The following is a 12050-nucleotide window of genomic DNA, read 5'->3' as shown; positions in this document are numbered from 1 at the left end:
AACACTTTAGTTACTAGTTACTTTTTGGATTTTGATTATTATTACAACACATGCATTACCCCTATATACATTTCGGCCATTTGAAAATAGCCGATCTACAAGCTCATTGTGAGCTTGTAGATCTGCTATTTTCAAAAGATTGTTATACATTTGAGAACTTGAACTGTGACATTCTGCATAACGAGCACTTTTTACTTTTTAAGTACATTTTCTATATTTTTTCTAAATTCTTTTACAATTTCTATATTGCAGTATTGATACTTTCACTTAAGTAAAAAAAGGAGTACTTTTTCTACCTGTGTGTGTGTGTGTGTGTGTGTGTGTGTGTGTGTGTGTGTGTGTGTGTGTGTGTGTGTGTGTGTGTGTGTGTGTGTGCGACTGCGTGTGTGTGTGTGTGTGTGTGTGTGCGTGCGTGACTGCGTGTGTCTTGTATATGGACAGTATCCAAAGCAATAACGGCTTTCTCAGGGATATTGGACCTGATGAATGACTTTTCACCGGCAGGCTTTTTGCTCGGTGTGCCGTGGCAGAGCCAGTGGAAGCCAGACTTTGACGTGAGTGCCTATTAAGGCCGATCACTAGCACGCTGCGCCCCGCTCTAATGTGGCGACGAGAGACTCCTGGCTCTTTCCACAATAAATCCCGGAGAAGTAACCAACCACACAGGGGCCGGTGGGGGCCCCCAGTCAGACACTCCACAGGCCAGGCTGGTGTCCTGGGGGAAATATGCAGGAATGTGGAAGAGACAGGTTTGTAGTTAAAGGGGGGGAAACCTCCATCCAGCCCTGTCCCGCTGCCCTGGCTGTGTTGTTTCTGTTGGCTGGGAGCTCAGCTGAAGTGTACGACATTGCGTCAAGGGGATTTCTGCTAAACCTTTCGGCCCTGTTGGAATCTCCAATGGCATGCTTGTTTTTCCAAGTCTCCCTTTATACAGCTCATTTTCGGGGATTAGTTGCTTCACTTTGTGAAGCCTGTTGCTGTAAAATACTGCGGTGTTAATTTAACTCAGAGAAGGGTGTACGACCTGGAACCAAAATGGTCGCCGTAAAACTGTGTGCACTCATGCAGAGCTATAGAGGCAGAGAGGAATTTGCTCTGAGACCGAATCAAAGTGGGGGAAACTGCACAAAATAAATGGAGCCTCATGTTACCTTATATAAAAAGATATATATATTTTTTTAACATTAAGAAAATGAAGTGGGGGAAAAAATGCTGTCAGGTTATAAAGATATATTCACCAGACCTCCCTCTCACACATTCACACGCACGCATGCACGCACGCACACACACACACACACACGCACACACACACACACACACACGCACGCACGGGTGGGAAAAGTACTCAAATTCTTTACTTAAGTAAAAGTATCAATACTTTAATATAGAAATACTCTGTTACATAATAATATATATAATTTATATCTACAAAGTAACTAGTAACTAAAGTTTTCAAATAATTGTAGTGGAGTAAAAGTACAATATTTGCCTCTGAGATGTAGTGGAGTGGAAGTAAAAGTATTGGAAATTGGAAATACTCAAGTAAAGTACAAATATCTAAAAATTGTACTTAAGTAAATGTACTTAGTTACTTTCCACCATTGCACGCACGCACGCAAGCACACACGCACACACACGCACGCACACGCACACGCACAAACACACTTCAAAACAAACCCTGTCGTGTGCTGTGTGTGCCCAAGTAAAGGGGCAGAGCAGAGCAGAAGGCGCCTTCACGCACATGGCCCCCCCTTCCCCCTCATCACCCCTGTCCGTCATGGGCCATTTTCCTCAAACCCAACTGTTTACAGCTCAGGCGCAACTATTCTAGCACGCTGCCATTCATCAAACATGGAATCCATCTCCAGAGACTGTCAGGAGTTACTATTTATAGCATGGTCTATGAGATGTTCAGCCACGCTCCCTAAATTTCCTCCCCTTTTTCTTTCACACCCAGATGAGGGACGGGGGGGGGGGGGGGGGGGGGGGGGGGGGGGGTTCTGGAGGTGTTGTTTTCTTTAGTCAGGCACCAGATGTTCACAGACTTATTGCACACCTCCGACTCTGTGTGTTTGTCTCTTATGAAATGTTTCTATTTACATTGCATTACATTACCTCGTCTTTTTGCGTTCCCCTCCTTCTAACAGGTGTCGTTTTATGCATGTCATCAGCTATTTCAGCTGTTTAAGTGATTGAAAAACAGGAAAAGACAGCATTTATGCCATATCACGGTATAGCAGACAATATTTTGTCTCATATCACGATATCTATATAATATTGATGTATTGCCCAGGCCTACATCGTGTTGAACGGGTGTGAATGTTAAGTCACATAACATCCTGATTGGACTATAAAGCAACACAAGTTATAATTTCACAGCAACGGTAGATGTAGAGCAGTGTTAATTTCGTCGACTAAAACTATGATGAAAAATGTTCGTCGACTATACCTTAAACGACTTACCGAAAACAAAATAAAAACAAAATAAAAACTAAGCTAGATGACTAAAACTGAGACTAAATATATAGACAATTTTGTCAACAAATAAAAACTAGACTAAAATGGTATGGAGGGACTAGTGGAGAAGAGATCCAGTAAAAGTCATTTTATGTTTGGTTGCGCTCAGGTGTTGTGCTCTGAAAATAGCAGATCTTCAAGCTTGAGCTTGTAAATCTGCTATTTTCAGCATGCAACTAAGACGCCATCAAGGCACTGTAGATTTAGTTGACTGAAATGTTATGACATTTAGTCAACTAAAACTAGACAAAAACTAAAACATTTCAGAGGACTAAAATATGACTGAAACTAAATGGAATTTTATTCAAAAGACTATGACTAAAACTAAATCAAAATTTGCTGTCAAAATCAACACTGATGTAGGGGAGAGTGGGGTAATGTGAGACACAGGGTAAAGTGAGACACCCCCCTTTGTCAGGGTGCGAGTTCAGAGGACCCAAATGCAGTACGACACAAGGCAGGAATCAGAGTTGTGGAGGTTTATTAATAAACTCAAACTTCCCATAAAATGGGGGTGTCCAAACAAAGACTCAACAAACAGATGGCTTAGTTTCAGCCTACTACACACTAACACTAAACAGCTCAAATACAGAAAGGCTTGTAGACAACACAACATAACTCACTTGACAATAAACGACGACCTGACCGGGAACTGAACAAACAGGGGAATATATATAGACACAGGGTTAACTGGACACAGGTGAACACAAGACAAATCAGCACAGGGATTGGCTGGGGCACAACAGGACACAGGTGGAGAACATAACTAATACAGACTGGAGAGACAAGACAGGAAGCGATAACAAGGCAGACAGGAAACAAGACTACAAAATAAGGTACACAACATCAATGCAAAAGGCAGCAACAGAATGACAGGTACGATTATACAAATGGAACACGCAGTAAGCAGAACATACAAAATGCACATTAGGCCTAACCGGCCTAAAGTGTCCATAACCATATAAGGGCATCTTCAAGGTATAAATAATAAGTCGGCCTAACCGGCCCAAAGTGTCCATGACCATATAAGGGCATTCAAGGTCTAAATGATAAAGTCAAAGTCCACGGCCCGAGGCGCGGACCGTGACACCCTTATCACCTGACCACAACACCTGTTTGGTCATATGACCATTAGATTTTGAAGCCCCTCCCATTTCCCACTTACCATGGAGGAGAGGACCTCATTGTGTTGTGGTAAGCATGTTTTTTGGGCGGTGAAACCGCCCCTATAAGTGAGATTTGGAAAAATGTACAAATATCTTGGGCAGTGAAACCGGCCCTAAAAGTGAGGTTTGGAAATTTGTACAATTATCCTGCGCTGTGATTGGCCAATCACAATCTATTCAGGACTGTGATTGGCCAGTGTCACATGACACATGTGCATAGCCCTATATAAGCAACCATAACTTAAAAAAAAACAAATTATTGTTTTTTTTAAGTTATGGTTTTGTCCATCATAAAGTGTGTTTTACAAAAGATAAATGTATTGATCTTTTGTACATGATTGATCGACTCCATTCAGTATTGTGATTAGCTAGCAAGACACATGCTGACACTAAAGGCGGCTTTCCATATACATGGACTTACCTAGCCCCACCCCACACCGCCCACCACAGCGACGGTTTCCACTACAATGAAGTGGGTAGAGTGGTGTGTAAGTGGTACTAAACTGGTGCCTAAAAAGTACCCAGTCTTGGGTAGGTCTGAGCTGGGCTAAGCGGGGCTAAAGCTGTGATAAAGCTGATTGGTCGGCTCACAGCTGTGTCTGTCCACTCAGGTGTCTGTAAAATGTAAACACTACGGTAGCAGTGTTGCCATGTCCACTTATTATAAGCAACATTGGGCTTATTTTTCTGTAAAGTTGCTTGTAAATATTGGTAGTACTTTTACTCCACTACAATTATCTGAAAACGTATTAGTTACTAGTTACTTTTCAGATATAAATGATTACATTATAAAACATACATTAAGCCCTATTTTATACCTAGGCTATTTGAAAATAGCCGATCTACAAGCTCACAACGCATCGCATCATTGTAGATCTGCTATTTTCAAACATTTTAGTACTTACTTTTGGTACCTTAAGTACATTTTGATACCAATAGTTTTTGTACTTTTACTCAAGTAATTCCAGACTTTCACTTGTAGAGTGCTTCTACATTGCAGTATTGATACTTTTACTTAAGTAAAACATTTGAGTACTTTTTCCACCACTGCTTGTTTCTAAAATGTAGTTGATTATTTGGGGCTTGTTTCATATGTTGTTGAAACCAGTGGTTCTTAAACATTTTCATGTCAAGGACCCCCAAATTAATATGTATTTGTCAACATTATATATGTATATATTTTTTTTAAATAGCAGATGCACACACTCACAATGCGTCGCATCGCTACGCGTTGTGAGTTTGTAGATCTGCTATTTTCAAATAGCCGTAGATAGTCGCTTCTTTTGGGATTGTTTTCATAGACCTGATTGCTTATTTTTTTCTGCTAAACCTGGCAACAATGAATGTGCGACGATACACGCTAATAATGTTTTTTATATAAGTGATGGCAACGTGTTTAAACACCACACAGGTCTTCCCAACAATAGCGAAGATTAAAGTCAGGGTGAACATGGCCAAATAATAACTTAAAGAGCCAAACTAGCTCTGAGGAAGCACGCTAGCATTTAGGCTAACCCTGTAGCCTGAGGCTAAGTTGGTGTGTTAAAGAAAGGGGCGTTGATTTCCTTCGGGAGGGGAGGGGAGGGTGGGGATTTTGCGAGTGGGGACTTTTGTGCAATGGAAACGCAAGACATTTTGAAGCGGTGCGGTGCGGTTCTGGACTGTACTGGACAGTGTCGTGCTTATGCTGTGATGGAAAAGCGGCTTAAGTGGCTCTTTCAGATCAAAGCATATATATTGGTTGACTCCATTCAGTATTGTGGTTAGCTAGGAAGACACCGCCCACTTCACACAGGGTGTGATTTTTTCACTAAAATATGTTTTTTGCATATAAAAGTAATTTTTTGGGCTGTCAACATAATCATCTGTTGTGTCAAAGAAAATTGATTCAGGTAGAAAAACTTATGTCATGCATGTTGATGAACTACAAACCTATACATCCATGTGATTAATGCTAATTGTAGATTAGCCAGAATTGCTAAAAGTGGTCCTTTTCACCAAAATGTGGCTGTGGGGTAAAGTGAGACAAATGGCTTGGGGTAAAGTCGGACACTGTCTCACTTTACCCTAAGTGTCTAAGTTTAGTACTTAAACATATTTTAATCTAATATTACATTGCATATGTTTTACTTTTTATGTCATAAACATTGTAGAAAATGCCAAGAACATAGGGGAGAGTGGGGTAATGTGAGACACTTTTTACATTTTCTCCCCTCTAGGTGAGCTAAAATGATATATCAGTAAAATTTCCCATACATTTGGGATGTTTCCTAACAATGGAAATTATCAGAATGTATTCAAGACAAAAGGCAGTGAAAATATGATTGTTTTAAAAAAAAGTGGTCTGGTGTCTCACTTTACCCCATTGAATTTTCTGGTTTGTCTCGGTTCACCCCAGACCTGGGGTAAAATGAGACACCAGACCACTTTTTTACACCAATGTGTAAATTTTACTGATATATCATTTTAGCTCACCTAGAGGGGAGAAAATGTAAAAAGTGTCTCACATTACCTCACTCTCCCCTAGAGTGTTCCTTTTGTTTCTAGTATTAGAATGTGTCACAATTAATTTCACCGTTATCTTATGGCACAAAGAAACTGCAATATTACTGCAATACATTTATTGTGCGTTCAGATTTAACTCTTGTTTGACGGTGTATTCGTGGGATGGGAGGTCTAATTTGTCAAACGGCGCACTATAGCCGCCTCGGATCCCTCCAGAAAGCGCTGCAATGGCATTCAGTGTGGAAGTGAAACCGTGGTCAAACTCTGTGGTTATGTAAAATACATTTTAGAGGGAGAGACAGTGGGAGAGCTGTCAGATTTCATGGTTGTTTGGGACCATGGAAATGGATGTGAAGAATTCCTGTTCCTTCAGAACATCCAGTACAAATATGACAGAGGCAACCACACCAAAAGTACACCGAGTAGCAACACTGAGCAAACACTGTCTATTGGCATTACTACGCTGTATCTCTGTCTGGTAACTCGTTTTAAGCCCGAGTCCTTCTCTGAAGTATTGTTGTGCAGACAAACAAGGCCTCTTTCAATATGGAAATCATTACAAAACAACAATGAGGCTATTAGGAAGGAATGTGGAGCTGAAGTTCCAAGGAAAAGAAAAACTAAAAGTCATTTTTGTGAACCTTGCAGCCAGTGGTGTAAAGTAAATAAGTACATTTACTTAAGTGCTGTACTTAAGTACACTTTTGAGGATTTTTTACTTTACTTGAGTATTTCCCATTTTCAATACTTGTTTTACTTCTACTCCACTACATCTCAGAGGCAAATATTGTACCTTTACTCCACTACAATTATTTGACAGCTTTAGTTACTAGTTACTTTGCAGATTTAGATTATTATCACAAAACATTAACCACTTCAGCCCTATTATACTGTATATATTTCTGCCATTTGAAAAAAGCCGATCTACAAGCTCACAATGAACTTGTGAAATGGGACATTCTGCACAATGAGTACTTTTACTTTTGGTACTTTAAGTGCATTTTGATGCCAATACTTTTGTGCTTTTACTCAAGTAAATTTTGAATTCTGGACTTTTACTTTAACAGAGTATTTCTATATTGCAGTATTGGTACTTTTACTTAAGTAAAGAATTTGAGTACTTTTTCCACCACTGCTTGCAGCAGGCCTTGCTGCGGTGGATGAGCGATAACTATCTTGCACATCCTGGGGACGAAACGGGAGGATGACGCCATTGATTAGACATGACACGCGGACACATCCCAGCCAAGCCGAGGTTGATGACCTTACCTGGAGCTTCATCTGCAACCAATCTGAACACCTCATCCGTTTTTTTTATAAAAGGTCACTCCCTTAGTTAGAGAGGAAATGGGTTCCGAAGAATTCACAAAGCCCCCCACCCCTGCCATAGCTATTTCAGATTTGGGGGGGGGGTGGGGGTCAAAGGCCTGCTGATAACATCTGAGACATTTCTCTGCACTCATATTGCCAATACTCCAGCGACCATATCATGGCAGGTTTGGGGGATTTGTCCCTGTACTTAGTGTACAGAGCCGCCTGGGCGAAATTCGAGGCGTTTACGTTTTTTTTTGCGTTTTTAAAATTAATGTATTGTTATTTTTGCCCTCAAAACATTAAATCGGGTGTCACGTTAACCCCATATTAAATTCTGCTGGTTAAGCTCTTCTTAACAAAACAAAAATAAGCTACCATGAATTTCAAATTGTATTTTTAAACAAAAATATAACAACATAAGGGCCTCGCGCTCCTCATCCTCTTCTTCCTTGGCTGCTGCTGCTGCTGCTGCTATGAACTGCATCTTCCTCCTCATCTTCACTGCTCGTCGTTGTGACCATCATTGTCACCTGGGGCTGGGGCTGGGCAGCCCTGCTGGTGCCGGTGCTCGTACTGCAGCTGCTGCTAGCCTCCCCTGCCTCCAAAACGTCATTTTCGGTTGTCCCGACGAAAGAAAAAAAAACCCTGCCTGGCGCGAGGCCCTGTGCGACCGCACCATTCGCACTACCCTAGCGGCGACTCTGTTAGTGTACTATCTTAGCCCACAACAAACACAAACAAAGCAGATATAACACATTACAGTTCAGTGTACCACGGGTCTATAAAAGCACGTCAGACGGTGATAATACATCCTGTCTATCCTGAGATAGAGCACCTCGTCGGTGTACTGCAGTGCTGCTGAGCTATTATAGCACCGGCTCCGAAACCCCTCAGCCTCAGCCTCAAGAGATCTTTACATTTCTAGGGAATGCAGTCGGACAGCAGCCTGATATTGCTGCCGCTTGTAGTTTTGAAGTCCTGTGGTTTTTAGATTTACGGAGTGCAGAGGTCCTGCTTAAACGGACAGAGAATTATATCTCTGTCGGAGTGGAAACCAAAAACGTGTTACTTTTCAGGATTCAAATTCAAAAGCATCAAACGTAGCAGATCCGCAAGCTCGAAACGCGTCGCTTTATTGCGCCGCGTTTCGAGGTTGCGGATCTGCTACGTTTGATGCTTTTGTCGTTTTGTGTGACGCTGGGCGTAAATTTACAGAAAAGTTAGAATATGGAGATAAAAGGTTTCGGTCCGACAGCAACGATATTTCCCTCTGCTCCCCCAGTGAAGGGAAGTCTAAACAGATGCTTGAACTCTACCTCCTATTCTTCCTTCCTGCTATGCTACTCTCTCTCTCTCTCTCTCTCTCTCTCTCTCTCTCTCTCTCTCTCTCTCTCTCTCTCTCTCCCCTGTCTCGGCTGAGTTTAAAAATGGAAAGTGAAGGATTAGGTCCTGCCAAAGAGCCCCAGACATCAGTTACTCAGGGACCCTGTATACAGTATACGGTGACCATAAGCCTTGCCCCCTGGAGGAAGTATCCATTTCACTGTACAAGCCGTGTTCACTGCCATGTCTGACAGACACACTGGTCAGCATGGCTTTAGGGAACGACAGCTTGTTGTACTGTATCTATTCCCATATGAACGAGGAATATATAGTAATTGGTTTTGAACTTGGCCTGACTCTATGAAATGAGAAACCTGCGGAGCTTTATTCCGACGGAGCCGTCTTCCTGCTTACACAATTCCTCTGAGTGCATGCGAACAGATGGAGAGCTAAAAGGTGCACATTATGCTGAAATTAAAGCCCTAGATTGAATTGGATGAGTGAGATATACTGTACAGTGTACTGTATGTTTTTTTCCCCTTCTCCCACCCACCCGCCCACAAAGTCATGCTCCTTTCTCTCCATGACTGTTTTACATGCACACTCAAAACTGCTGCATATTCAAGTATACTTTTATTTATTCGGCGCTTATATATATATATCACGTATATACAGTGCTTGACCTCAGAGCAAGCTACTAGATGCATGCAGTGGCGTAAAGTAACTAAGTACATTTACTCAATACTGTACTTAAGCATAATTTTGAAGTATTTTCTACTTTACTGGAGTATTTCCAAATTTCAGTACTTTCACTTCTACTCCACTACATCTTAGAGGCAAATATTATACATTTACTCCACTAGAATTATTTGAAAACGTTAGTTACTAGTTACTTTGTAGATTTTGATTATTGTTATAAAACATACATTCATCCACTTCAGCCCTATATATAATTCGCCCATTTGAAAATAGCCGATCTACAAGCTCACAATGCGTTGCGATTCGACGTATTGTGAGCTGCTATTTCCCAAATATCTTTTATTACATTTTGAACTTGAGAAATGGGACATTCTGCACAATGAGTATTTTTACTCTCGGTACTTTAAGTACATTTTTATACCAATACGAATGTGAGTACTTCATCCATCGCTGGCTGCATGCTGTAAGTCATTGCAGTTAAGAGGAATAGCTGTGGCTAATGAGAAGCTCAATTCATTCATACAGTTTTACATGTTTTCCATGTATTAGATCAGTGTTTGTTTTTGGTTTGATCATAATGTGAATCATGGCCTTGTGTCAAATAAAGAACATTTTATTAGGCATCTGCCTGGTAAAGGCAGGGTTAACGAGTTTCTTTACATCCAAGCAAGCCGAACGCTCATTAAGCTGCTAAATACATGACCCACTTTCTCCTCTTGAGTTGGACAGGCCATTGGCAAAGTAGGTTAACCACTTAAACTCCATTTACTTCACTGACCGGGGTCCCCCAAGGGCCTATACTTGGTCCCCTCCTTTTTCCCTCTACACCAAATGCCTTCGCCAAAAATAGCCGATTTAGAAGCTCACAACGTTGCGACATGTACCGATGTTTCTGCTGAATGTTTGCCAATTATGACATGCCCAGAATACGGCTGACAAAAATCAAGAAAGCATATCAGTGTATATATTATCCACATTTTGCGCTGTTTGGCATAACAATCAGTATCATATATTTACATTAAATACACCACTGCTCTATATGGTGGCATGTAGAATAAACGAGTTAACAGAAACAAGAGTCATGACCAGGTGAAGTCAGTTTTTTCTGTGTATCTGTCTGTCTGTCTGTCTGTCTGTCTGTCTGTCTGTCTGTCTGTCTGTCTGTCTGTCTGTCTGTCTGTCTGTCTGTCTGTCTGTCTGTCTGTCTGTCTGTCTGTCTGTCTGTCCCAAGCATATTTCGAGAACAGTCCGACTGGCGTCAAACTTGGCGTGTTTATCACCAAGGACCCGAGGGGGCGGTGCCAAGTGGAAAGTTGGTGAGATCAGTGGTTCTGATCTCACCAACTTTGGAGAGGTCAGTCAGGGGCGGACTTAAGGATCTGGAGGCCCCAGGCGAACGGTAGTATGAGACCCCCTCCACAGATTATTTTTTAACAGAATAGATCTAATTTCCAGTATTCTGGTGCATTTTGGGAGTTTGATACTTTTATCAGACTTTACTAACATGGGATCCATTATAAAGCTAAAAGTAGGGCTACAGAAATGTATTTTATTTTTTTCATGAGGCCCCCTAACTCTTGAGGCCCCAGGCGGTCGCCTAACCTTGCCTACAGTTAAGTCCGCCACTATCTATTTACCGGCAGGGGGGCTATGCATCGGCTTCCCTGATTGGCCAACCTGACCCGTTGGCCTCACGGATTGGTGAAGCTTTGCGTCACGTTTGTTTCCGCTTAGCCAGCTGGCCGAGCTTTACTTCGTTTGTGCCATGTTGCCAATATAAAATATGGCAGCGTGTGCAATGGAGTATAATGTTTAGGTCATAGTGAGGGAAGCGAACGGAAGCGGCAGCGCGAAGCAAAATGTGAAGCGTGGGGAGCTGACAACGGGCACAATGTGTCAGGACTCTTGAAAACCAGGTAAGGATCCAATATGCAGAATAACAGGACTCAGGAAACGAGGAATAAACGTAATGGTACTTTTACTGAAGAACTTAGGTTCACCTTACAACAAGGGAAGTGTCATTCGGACACATAAGCAAACGGATAATACAGCAACCAAACAGGCAAACACAGGGTCTATATATAGACTAAGCACTGAATGGGGAATGGGAACAGGTGAGGAGAATACACAGGTGAAACCAAGTAGTCATCAGGGCACTGGGCGAATGGGTGTGTTGGCACAGACTAGGCAGAGGCAGAGGATGTGACACAATGAGTACATCAGATAACAGGAGTATTTCACAATGGGTGGGGCGTTTATTCCCGACCTGCATTGTTACCAACTTGCATGCAACGTGCACACTGGTCTATATTATCTATAACTAGAAAGTACTGTTCCTGAAGAAACAGTCTGGGATCGCTAAGAATGTTGAGCTGGTATTGAGTATTGATAGTGTTAGTAGTGTTATAGTAGGGTCATAATACAATGACATCAGTATTATGACGTCACTAGAATGGCATTACCATTCACTAGAATGGCATTATGCATTATGACGTCACTAAATGGCATTTCTCCATTGAAATGACC

The sequence above is a fragment of the Gymnoscopelus braueri genome (genome assembly GCF_963280865.1).
Source record: "Gymnoscopelus braueri genome assembly, chromosome: 18".
Taxonomy (NCBI): domain Eukaryota; kingdom Metazoa; phylum Chordata; class Actinopteri; order Myctophiformes; family Myctophidae; genus Gymnoscopelus; species Gymnoscopelus braueri.
Note: the sequence above shows the minus strand (reverse complement) of the source record.